Raw genomic sequence first — 12,150 nt, forward strand, 5'->3', positions numbered from 1 at the left:
TCAATCAATCAATCAATCAATCAATCAATCAATCAATCAATCAATCGATCAATCAATCAATCAATCAATCAATGCATTTAGTGCAGTCAGTCACCCAGATGGCAGATTCCCTATCTGTTGTTTTCCTAGTCTTTTCTTAAATGATTGCAATGAAACTGGAAATTTATTGAACATCTCCCTTAGCAAATTGTTCCAATTCCTAACTCCCCATTCTATAAACAAATATTTGCCCAAATTTGTCCTCTTGAATTCCAAATTTACCTTCATATTGTGATCTTACCTACTTTTAAAGACACCACTCAAACTGATTTGTCTTGTTACATCCAGAGACTAAATGGAATGCACCCACCCGATTTTGTACTCTTTGGTTTTGAGAACAGTTTTATTTTGTACCAGAAATAACGATGTAAATAAAGTTTTAAGTTTGTGGAAAATAATAAAAGTCATCACCTGTGTGACTATCAGACGAATTCCGTTTATCGGGTAGATTTTCGGGTTCGACGTAACATGTCTACTAATGTCATTCCACGCCATCTCTCCACTGACAGCTCAGAACATACCACTTATTGAATCCCAAATCAATCTCCTCAAGACAAGAAAACATACCACTTAGTGGAATAGAGCTCATCTCCTTTCTCCCAAGTCTTCCCAGCCCAAACTTTGCTGTAATGCTACTCTTTTATCTCAAATCACCCAGAACAAACTGAGCTGCTTTTCTTTGGATTTAGTCCAGTTCATGAATCAAGTAATCCTGGTATAATAATGGCGTGTAGCCTCCGGGGAGGCTTGGTGCAGGTCTTTTGATTTGAATCCCGTAGGCGACCTGCGCATCGTGATGAGGATGAAATGATGATGAAGATGACACATACAACCAGTACCCGTGCCAGAGGAATTAATCAATTATGGTTAAAATTCCCGACCCTTCCAGGAAATGAACCCAGGGTCCCTGTGAACAAAGGCCAGCATGTTAAACATTTAGCCATGGAGCCAGACAGTAATCCAGGTCCCATACACTAGAACCATACTTTAGTTGGGGTTTTACCAGAGACTTATATGCCCTCTTCTTTACATCCTCACTACAACCCCTCAATACCCTCATAACCATGTGCAGAGATATGGACCTTTTATTTACAATCCCATTTATGTGATTACCCCAATGAAGATCTTTCCTTATATGACCTATAGGACATTCCATGTTAAGAAAACAGTATTGCTTTTATGACAACAAAGTTGCCATATCAAATGGCTCTGCTCAACAGCACCACAGGAATCCTGTAGCATATATAATGGTGAAACCCAAAACTTAAGTTTAAAATGAAAGAAGGAAGAATCTAACTGCACTTTAAAAAAAAGTCTAAGGTACAGTGATTGTAAAGAGGTGGAGGGAAGCTTATTTATGTTTTTACAGCAATATGGGTAAAGTAATGCACATGCAGACCCTCAGTATTGAAGTTCAAGGCAAACTGGAAGAAAATAAACAGATAATTTTATAGGATTGGGGTGGGGGATGCAGTTAATTGCATTTAATAAATTTGCCCGGGCAACTCCGGATACTACTGTTCCATCATATCGCCCTAGGGAAAGAATGGTTGCAATTAATTGCACTTGTGAAAAAGTGGTAAAAATGTAACAAAAATAAAATGCGCTTAAGAAACAAAAGATAGATAACAAAACCAAGCACAGATAAAAATCATAGCGAATTTCCGTATCAGTACAAGTCATGCCGTAATGTATCACTGCACACCACAACATCAAAATCCTCAGTAACAACTGCTGTACTGTACGAGAGTATTAGAACACAAACAAATAAATAGATGACTTCTCTACAACAGCGATAAGCTGCTAGCTATTCATAGTAACGGAGTATGTGATGCATGTACCAGAGCAACTCAGAAGGAAAATGAAGGACGACAAAAAAGCGATGGCTATTACTGCCATTGTGCTTCCTCCCTGCGAATGTATTTATGAAATAGAAAAATTTCAGTAGTTATTTTAATAAGTCACAGGCAAAAATATGCCCCATCCATTTTCTTTCTTTCATCTATATATATAAAATAACATGTCCTGACTGACTGACTGACTGACTGACAGACTGACTGATTCATCATCGCCGAGCCAAAACTACTGGACATAAAGAAATTAAATTTTGGGGATACATTTATATTAGGGTGTAGGTGCTCCCTAAGGGAGGATTTTTGGATATTCTGTCACTAAGGAGGTGAAAAGGGGTGTGAATTTAAAAAATAAGGATATCTATATCACAAAAACTTAAAAGTTTACAGATGTAATAATTTGTAATTAGAATCTCCTTTAAAAATGAAGAAACACATATTTTGTTGTTTTTGGAAAATCCCATGAAGGGGGGTGAAATAAAGGGGAAAAAGGGTTGAACACCTTTCATGAGGAGACTTATATCTCAAAAACTGAGGATGTTACACATATGAAAATTGATATTTGGAATCTGCTTTGAAATTAAAGAAACCTGTATTTTTGTGTTTTGGGATAATCCGATGAATTGGGGGAGGAGAGGAGTGACAAACATGGTGAATTTTTAAAAAGACTATATCTGCAAATTATCTTAGACATGCAACATATTACAGATTGAAAACTGGTATTTAAAATTTCTTGTCAAAGTAAAGAAACATAAATACTTTTCTTTTTCAGAAAATCCACTCAAGGGGAACTGAAAAAGGGGCTGAATTTTTAAAATTAGCACATCGAAGTATATCTAAAAAACTTAACATGTTGCAGACATGAAAATTGGCATTTGGAATCTCCTTTAAAAATAAGGAAATACGTATTCTTTGGTTTTTGGAAAAAACCCTTAACGGGAGGTGGGTGAATGAATTGAAAAATTAGTTGAATTCTTTGTATGAGGATACTTATATCTCAAAAACTAAAGATGTTACAGACGTGAAAATTAGTATTTGGAATCTCCTTTAAAAATAAACAGGCATTTTTGGGGGGACATCCACTTGGGGGCAGGGGCGGTGAAAAAGGAGTTTAATTCCTTTTTATGAGGATACATATACCTCAAAAATGAAGATGTTACAGTCATGATAATTGGCATTTGGAAGCTCCTTTATAAATAAATAAACAAACAAGTATTTGTGGTTTTCGGAAAATTCACTTAAGGGGGGAGAGTGAAAGGAAGGGAAAAAATTGAATGCTTTTTATGAAGAAACTTATATTTCAAAAACTTGAGGTTTCACACATGAAAATTTGTATTTGGAATCTCCTTTAAAAATAAAGAAACATGCATTTTTTGGAGGGGGGGATCAACTTAACGGACTGGGGTGAAAAAGGAGTTGAATTCTTTTTATGAGGATACTTATATATCAAAAACTGAAGATGTAAGAAGCATGAATATTTGTATTCGGAATCTTCTTTCAAAGTAAAGAAACATGTATTCTTTTGTAATTGGAAAATCCACTTAAAGGGGGTGAATGAATTGAAAAATGAGTCAATTCTTTGTATGAGGATAATTATATCTCAAAAACTAAAGATGTTAAAGACATGAAAATTGTATTTATTTTTTTGACTTGAGAGAAGACTGTTTCTCACATGTACAGTTCTAGGTTGCATGGTCATCTTAGCTCCAAAAGGTAATACCATATACATGGTCTACAAAGAATTCCTGGGGTAAATGAAACTCAATTTTTGGGCGAGTTTTTATACTTTAGGAATTTTCAGATAATGTCTTAGTACAATGCCGAGGAACGATTACTTTGATCAAATTAAGAAATCCACATGAGCGAAGCCACGGGTAATTGCTAGTAATAAAATAACATGTCCTGACTGACTGGCTGATTCATCATCGCAAAGCCAAAACTACTGGACATAAAGACATGAAATTTTGAGGATATATTTATATTAGAGTGTAGGTGCTTGCTAAGGGAGGATTTCTGGATATTCCGTTTCTAAGAGGGCAAAAAGTGGGGTTAATTGTTTAAAAGAGTATATCTATATCTCAAAATCTAAAAATTTACAGACGTAAAAAATTGTATGTGGAATCTCCTTTAAAAATAAAGAAACATGTCTTTTTTGTTTCCCAAAAATTCTATTAAGGGGGGGTGGAAAAAGGTGAAAAAGGGGTTGAATACCTTTTATGAGGATACTTATATCTCAAAAATTGAACATATCACAGACATGAAAATTGGTATTTGGAATCTCATTTAAAAATAAATAAATATGTATTTTTTTGTTTTTGGAAAATCCAATTAATGGGGGGTGAACAGGAATGGCAAAAGGGGTTAATTTTTAGAAAGACTATATCTACAGTATATTCAAAATGTAACATGTTACAGACATAAAAATGGGTATTTGGAATCTCCTGTAAAAAAAAAGAAACATAGATAATTTGTTTTCTGAAAATCCACTTAAGGGAAGTAAATAGGGGCTGAGTGTTTTAAATGAGCATATCTACAGTATATCTCAAAAACTTAACATGTTACAGAAGTGAAAATTGGTATTTTAATCTCTTTTAGAAATAAATAAACCTGTATTTTTTTGTTGGGGGGGTGGGGTGGGTGTAAATGGACTGTTTAGTGGGTTGAAGTCTTTTTATTAGAATACTGATATTTCAAAAACTGAAGATGTTACAGACATGAAAATTGGGAATGGTATCTCCTTTAGAATTACAGAAAATCGTATTTTTTTGTTTCCTGAAAATCCACTTAAGGTGTGTGTGTGTGTGTGTGTGTGTGTGTGAAAGAATTGAAAAATTAGTTGAATTAATTGTATAAGGATACTTATAACTCTAAAACTAAAGATGTTGCATCCATGAAAATTGATATTTGGAATCTCCTTTAAAAGAAAAAATAAAAACAAGAAAACAACAACACGTATTCCTTTGATTTCGTAAGATCCAATTAAGGAGGATGAAAGAATTGAAAATTAATTAAAATATTTGTATGAGGATACTCATATCTAATAAAGACTGAAGTTCTTACAGATGTGAATTTTGGTATTTAAAATCCCCTTTAAAAATGAAGAAACATGGAGTTTTTGGAGAAAATCAACTGGGGGAGTGGGGGAGTAAAAAGGAGTTGAATTCCTTTTATGAGGACACATATATATCAAAGACTGAAGATGTTACAGTTGTGATAATTGGTGTTTAGTGTAATATGTGGTGAGACGGAGAACTGAACTATGAGAAATATAAGTTCAAATTTTTTTATTTTTTATTTAACGTGTCTGAAGGATTTCATTTTTGGTTGGAGCTCTGGACTCTACTGGAATTATTTTATGTAACGACAAGAAATAGTAATTTAAATATGTGTGTAATAATATTTCTTTTAGGCAATAGGCAAGATATATTGAACAGTATGAACATTGCAAGATGCAAACAGTGATTTTTTTTGTATGTAAATTTTACGTAATTGACCATTTAAAATTAATGTCAGCAAGCATGAACAAGAACACTTGGGATGTTTTAACATGAAGAGTTTCTTGAAGAATTATTTGAAAATTAAGTTTTGTAATTCTGTATGTCAAAATTGTAATTTGATGGAAAATTATGTGAAGGTGCTTTAGTTGTGAAGCATCCTGTAGTGCACGCGCGGTTACCAATGTTGAAACAGATGATGTAATTTCTCTCACATCAGTAGGCTAGGAAATGACCATATATGGTCATGCAATTGGATTGGCAAATGGGAATCTAGTGTAAGTTTGCTCTTATTGGTTAATTGTGATCAGGCTATTTCCGGTCTTCTGCCGGCTTTGGAAAAATGATGCGTGTGCTTGGCGTCATTTACATCCAACCGCCCTAGCGAGCGCAAGCTCGAGGGCTTCCCTCGGGAACTCCTGCCTTTCCGCGGTAAGTGTTATTTCAATGTTATTCTCAATGTTTTCTGGTTTCGTTTGATTTAATTTAATTACTTTGGTATTTCAGTATTTCCTTGCTTAATGTCATTTTCAAAGTTTTAAATTTAATGTGTCCAAGTTTGCCCTAGGTTCCCATTGCCATAATTTCAGTTCAATCATTTACTTTCGTTTTAAACTATACATTGTAATGTAGCATCACCCTTCTATTGTTAAATCAAATTTTCTCTAAGTTACTTAAGTATGTCTTGATTCTGTGTCGTGGAACTGTATTTTTTTAAAGTCTTTTAAACACCCTTAATTTGTGCATAAGTATCAGTTGCTATATCATGATCTTGTTTCTTGTAATATTGGTTTTGATTATGTTAATATGATAAGTTTCGAGGTGATGATTGTAAGTCTTTTCTCCCCCATAACGTCATACGTTCCCATGGACCTCATAGAGCCCCCACACCTTCCACTCTCCTCTCTTAGTTGTCATTTTTAGGCCTATAAGTGTTCCCTTGTATTTGATTTAATTTTGAGTCCGGTATTGATAGTTATCCGTCACGTTTCCATGCTCTGATGTGAATTCACTGCCACTGCGTCAGATTACTATATATTATTTACTATTTCTTCATTCACCTTTTATGTCAATATTCAATATTATTATTATTATTATTATTATTATTATTGTGTACGCGTTGTCTCGAATCAATGCGCTCTAAACAACGTCACATTTAGAAGCTCCTTTATAAACAAAAAAAAACATGTATTTTTGTTTTCAGAATATTCACTTAAGGGGGGAGGGTGAAAGGAAGTGAAAAAACTGAATTCCTTTTATGAGGATACTTATATACCAAAAACTGAAGGTTACCGACGTGAAAACTGGTATTTGGAATCTCCTTTAAAAATAAAGAAACACACATTTTTGTGGAGGATCAATTTAACGAGGCTGGGGTGAAAAGGGAGTAGAATTCTTTTTATGAGGATTCTTATATCTCAAAAAATGAAGATATTTCAGACATGAAAGTTTGTATTTGGAATCTTCTTTCAAAGTAAAGAAACACATATTCTTTTGTTTTCAAAAAATTTAGTCGAATTCTTTGTATGAGGATACTTATATCTCAAAAACTAAAGATGTTACAGCTATGAATATTGGTATTTGGAATCTCCTTTAAAAATAAGGAAACACTTCCTCTTTTGTTTTCAAAAAATCTACTTAAGTGGGCGGGGGAGGGGTGAATTGAAAACTTAGTTGCATTCTTTGTATGAGGATACTTATATCTCAAAAATTAAAGATGTTACAGACATAATAATTGGAATTTGGAATCTCCTTCAAAGATAAAGAAACATGTATTTTTTGTTTTTGGAAAATTGACTTAAATGGAGGGGTGAAAATAAGTAATGAAGGAGTTCTGTTTAAGAGGATACTTATATCTCAAAAATTGAAGATGTTACAGACGTGAAAGTTGGTATTTTGAATCTCCTTTAAAAATAAAAAAACATGTACCGGTACCTTTTGTTTTTGGGAAGTCCACTTAAGGGGGTAGGGGGTGGAAAGAAGTGAAGAAGTTGAATTATTTTATGAGGATATTTATATCTCAAAAACTGAAGATGTTACAGACGTGAAAGTTAGTATTTTGAATCTCCTTTAAAAATAAAGAAAAACACACTTTTTTGCTTTCAGAAAATTCTCTTAAGGAGCTGAAAAGAATGTAAAAAGCGGGTGAATTTTTGAAATGAGTACTGGTATATCTACAGTATATGTTAAAAACTAACATGTTTCACACATGAAACTTGGCATTTGGGAAGTCCTTTAAAAATACAGGAAAACATATCTTTTTGTTTTCAGAAAAGGCACTTAATGGGGGTGAAAAGAAGTGAAAAATGTTGAATTTTATGAAGATGATTTTATCTCAAAAACTGAAGATGTTACAGACGTGAAAATTCGTATTTGGAATCTCCTTTAAAAAATAAAGAAACATGCATTTTTTGTTTTCAGAAAAATCCATTGAGGTGGGGGTGGGGGAAGGACTGATAAAAGGGTTGAATTCATTTTATGGGGATACTTACATATCAAAAACTGAAGATGTTACAGACGTGGAAATTGGTACTTGGAATCTCCTTAAAAATAAAGAAACATGTTTTTTTCAACTTAAGGGAAGACTGTTCCTCACATGTACAGTTTTATGTTGCATGGTCATCTTAGCTCCACAAGGTAATACCACAAACATGATTTGCAAAGAGTTTCTGGGGTAAATGAAACTGAATTAAATATATCTGCCTATTGAGTCACTCTTTTGTCTAGTTCAATTGCACTCATTTTTGCCAGAATTCTCCCATACTGCTGTCCACAAAGTGTGCAGGTACATTGTGCTGAAGCCTGGCGATATCCTCTGGTCACAGATCCTATGATGAAACCTGTGTGTTGCAGTCCTGGTGAACACTCATCACTGTTTCCATTCATGGCATTCAGTTTATGTATCAAGTAATTGTTCCCGTACACTGAAATCACACTCTAATTAGGAGAGAATTACATGATCTTTCTTTTACTACAACTCCTAAATACTGTAGAACCCCATTTATCTGAAATAAAGGGGGTGGAGCCACTTTGGTTGACACATTTTTCCAGATGACACATGGTAAATATTTTCAAAAGTTAAATGTCGAAATAAAAATGCATAAACTCTGTTAAGCAAAGGTGCATAATATATGCTAACATTAAAATGTTATCATAATGTCACTCATTGTATAAAATCAGTGATTTTCTTCTGAATTTTCTTGGTACAGCGCTGTCATGCAACTATGTCTCACCATCGTTTAATCAACAATACACCAGCTGGTGTAGATTCATTGCTTTGTTCAACAAAATGCAAAGCAATCTGAAATAATGAAACATGTTTTTTGCTACTACTGAACTGAATATTGTATACAGTAATTTTATTACAGTACTGTAATTAAAGCGTGTGGTACTGTATTTTAATAAAAATTCGAACTCAATTTTACTTCCAATGTATTAAATCCATCATCTGATGTAACTCGATTCTCAGAACTGCTATTGTCAATATTGGAGTCGTCTGCATAATCTTTATGCCGAATCATACAATAATAATAATAATAATAATAATAATAATAATAATAATAATACCCATGTGGGGATTCAACGGTTACCTCCATCGGGCGCGTCCCATTGGAATTGGGGAAGCTCGCTGGCTCTACCGCCAGCAGAGTCAGAGGGTAGTAGGGAAATAAAATACCACCGTGAAAAAAAAACTGGTCCCTTGCCAGGGTTACGGCGAAGACTGGTAAATGACCAGAAGCCAGAAAACATCTTGAGGCAAACTCTAGGGCTAACAACCCAAGTTGTAAAAGGATGGGTACCCGTCCAAAGCAAAGTCAAGTCAAAAAGCATGATGGCACAACATTTCAAGAAACATACCCCAGGGGGTAAATCTTCGGATAAATCCCTCGTCGTGAACGTCACGGTGCACGAGTCTCGTTCGGATTCTGGGGGAGACTTGACATCATGCAAGAGACGAGTCGGAGCGTCTCGGTGTACCCCGAAGAGTCAAAAACTCAGGCCAAAATCTAAAACCTTTCTAGCAACTTTCAACATAAATTCACTTACACAAACTGGCAAGCTGTAAACCCTCACCAAAGCTCTTCACCAAAATCAGATATCCATAGTGGCCCTACAGGAAACAAGGTACCCAGATGAAGAGATTTTTGAATCTGAAGGCTACCGATTTTTCAAGAGCAAAGCGCAAAGAGGAATCCTCAATGGAGCTGTGATGCTTGGAACCGCGTTTGCTGTTAGAACCAAGATCCTTAAATCGGTTGCAAATTTCGAACCTGTGAATGACAGATTTTCTATACTCACAATTAAATGCGCGAACAAAACCTACGCCCTAGTTAACGCACATGCTCCTACAAACGATAAGAACAAGTCTGATCCAGACGAAGTTGATAATTTCTGGGACCTACTGGATGAAAAATTGAACAAAATCCCCAAACACCATGTCAAGCTTCTTTTGGGTGACTTCAATGCCCAACTAGGTCGTGAGCAGAAGTACAAGAAAGTTATAGGAAATTACCCTGTTCACAAAAGAACCAATCCCAACGGCAAAAGACTGGTGACCATTTGCGAAAATCACAACCTGCAGGTCATGTCGACCCACTTTCGCCACCTACCCAGAAAGCAAATGACTTGGCGTTCTCCCGTCCAAGCTCTCGGAGAGTTCCAAATTGATCATGTTGCGATCTCCAGGAGAAACAGCCCTGAGATTATGAATGTCAAGGTAAAGAAAGGCATCAATGTGGTCTCAGATCATTATATGTCCCGCAAACACAAGGAAGACAACCAAACAGATCACACGCTTCGACAATGATAAACTTCGGCAAAGGGTCGAGGAGTTCCAGGAGAAGGCTAGACCAAATGACTGTGACTTTAACAATGCCAAAAGTCTCCTTGTTGAGGCCGCCAAAGACGTTGCAGAAATCAAGAGAAGCAAAAAGCATGCCTGGTGGAATAGTACCTGCGAATTAGTCCTCCAAGAAAGACTCAATGCGTGGAAACAGTACAACTCTACGAAATCAGAAAATGATTGGGAAACCTACAAAACCCAACGTGCCCAAGCAGCTAGGGTGTTCAGAACTGAGAAACGTAAATACGAAAAATCTCTCATTGAAAAGATAGAACAAAACTTTAGGAAGAATGAAAGCAGAGAGTACTACAGAGCCTTCAAACGCAAACTCACTGGCTATAAACCACCATCTCTATGCTTTGAGCGAACGGACGGCACACTGGCGACGTCAAATGAAGAAAATTGCAGCATTCTGGCAGATTACTTCAAGAATTTACTTAATTGCTCTAAACCGCAAAGCGCCATTGAGACCAAGGAACCCTTACTCAGGTACCCAGATTCCAGACCACCCGACAGAGATGAAATCAAGCGCCACATTGCCCGTCTCAAAAATAACAAAGCGCCGGGGGAAGACTCAGTAGTAGCTGAACTATGGAAATATGCCCCAGAAGAATCACTTGATATCTTGCAAAAGCAAATAGAAGAAATTTGGAACAAGGAGACCCTACCTGAAGATTGGAAAATAGCTTTGATCCATCCATTAAACAAAAAAGGCAGCATGAAGAACATCAACAACTACAGAGGAATATCTTTACTACCCGTGACTTACAAAATTCTATCACTTACCATCCTGGAGCGTTTGGAAGCACAAGTCGAACATCAAATAGGTGAATACCAAGGAGGGTTCAGAAAAGGTCGCTCAACAGCTGAACAGATCCAAAATCTCAAAACGATCATCAGATATTGTACACTAAGGTTCAAGCAGTATGTGTCGGTCTTTGTGGACTTTAAGAAAGCGTACGACTCCATTGACCGGGAAGTCCTGCTAAACATCTTAAATGAATTTGGAGTTGATTTGAAACTGCTGGCATTAATTAGAGCCACCCTGACCGATACAAAATCCAAGGTGAAATTCCACGGATGTCTCTCACATTCCTTTGACATCAAAACAGGAGTCCGACAAGGTGATGGGCTATCCCCGATACTCTTCAACTGTGTTCTTGAAAAGATCATCAGAACCTGGAGGGTGAGATTACAGGAAACCAACTACAGTCCATTGAGAATAGGAACCAAATCCAAGGGGATCGCAACAGACTGCTTAGCATTTGCCGATGATATTGCTGTTCTCTCAACTGACATAGAAACCGCTAGAGCTCAAGTTGAAATTTTAAAGGAAATTGCCGAACAAACTGGTTTGCAGATATCGTTTGAGAAAACAGAAGTAATGACTAACATCAAAGAGGCTCCACCAAAACTCCATACAAAATACGGGGACATCACCCGAGTAGACAAATTCAAATACCTGGGTGAGATCATCATGAAAAATGGACTGGACAAAGAAGCACTTCAGGAGCGAGTACGCAAACTGGAAATAGCCTACCAAACATCCCGCACAATCTACAACAAAAAATGCCTTTCCCAAAACACCAAGATACGTCACTATGAAACAGTTCTGTAGCCAGTAGTTCTATATGCAGCCGAAACCCTGTCTCTAAAAGCCAACAAAGGACTCCTTGAAGAACTGGAGAAAAGAGAACGCAAAATTGTGAGGGGAATCTTGGGATCAAAGTACAGACATGGAATCCATCAAAAGAGATCCAACAAGGAAGTCTACAGCAAAATAGAGAAAATTACCGACACAATCAGAAAAAGACGGGCACAATTTTACGGTCATCTGAAAAGAATAGACAGAAGAAAGTTAACTAAAGAAATCTTTCACTTTTTTGATTCAAACCCCAAAACCACAATTCCCTGGTTTAGA

General features: G+C 36.1%; 1 protein-coding gene across 1 annotated transcript in view; it reads right to left on the reverse strand.

Moving 5' to 3' along the window:
* The window catches only part of LOC136877587 (fatty acid synthase), a 426,680-nt gene that overhangs the window by 281,688 nt on the left and 132,842 nt on the right, over positions 1-12,150 (reverse strand). The gene's annotated exons all lie outside the window — the stretch shown is intronic.

This window comes from Anabrus simplex, chromosome 7, assembly GCF_040414725.1.
Source record: "Anabrus simplex isolate iqAnaSimp1 chromosome 7, ASM4041472v1, whole genome shotgun sequence".
NCBI classification, from domain to species: domain Eukaryota; kingdom Metazoa; phylum Arthropoda; class Insecta; order Orthoptera; family Tettigoniidae; genus Anabrus; species Anabrus simplex.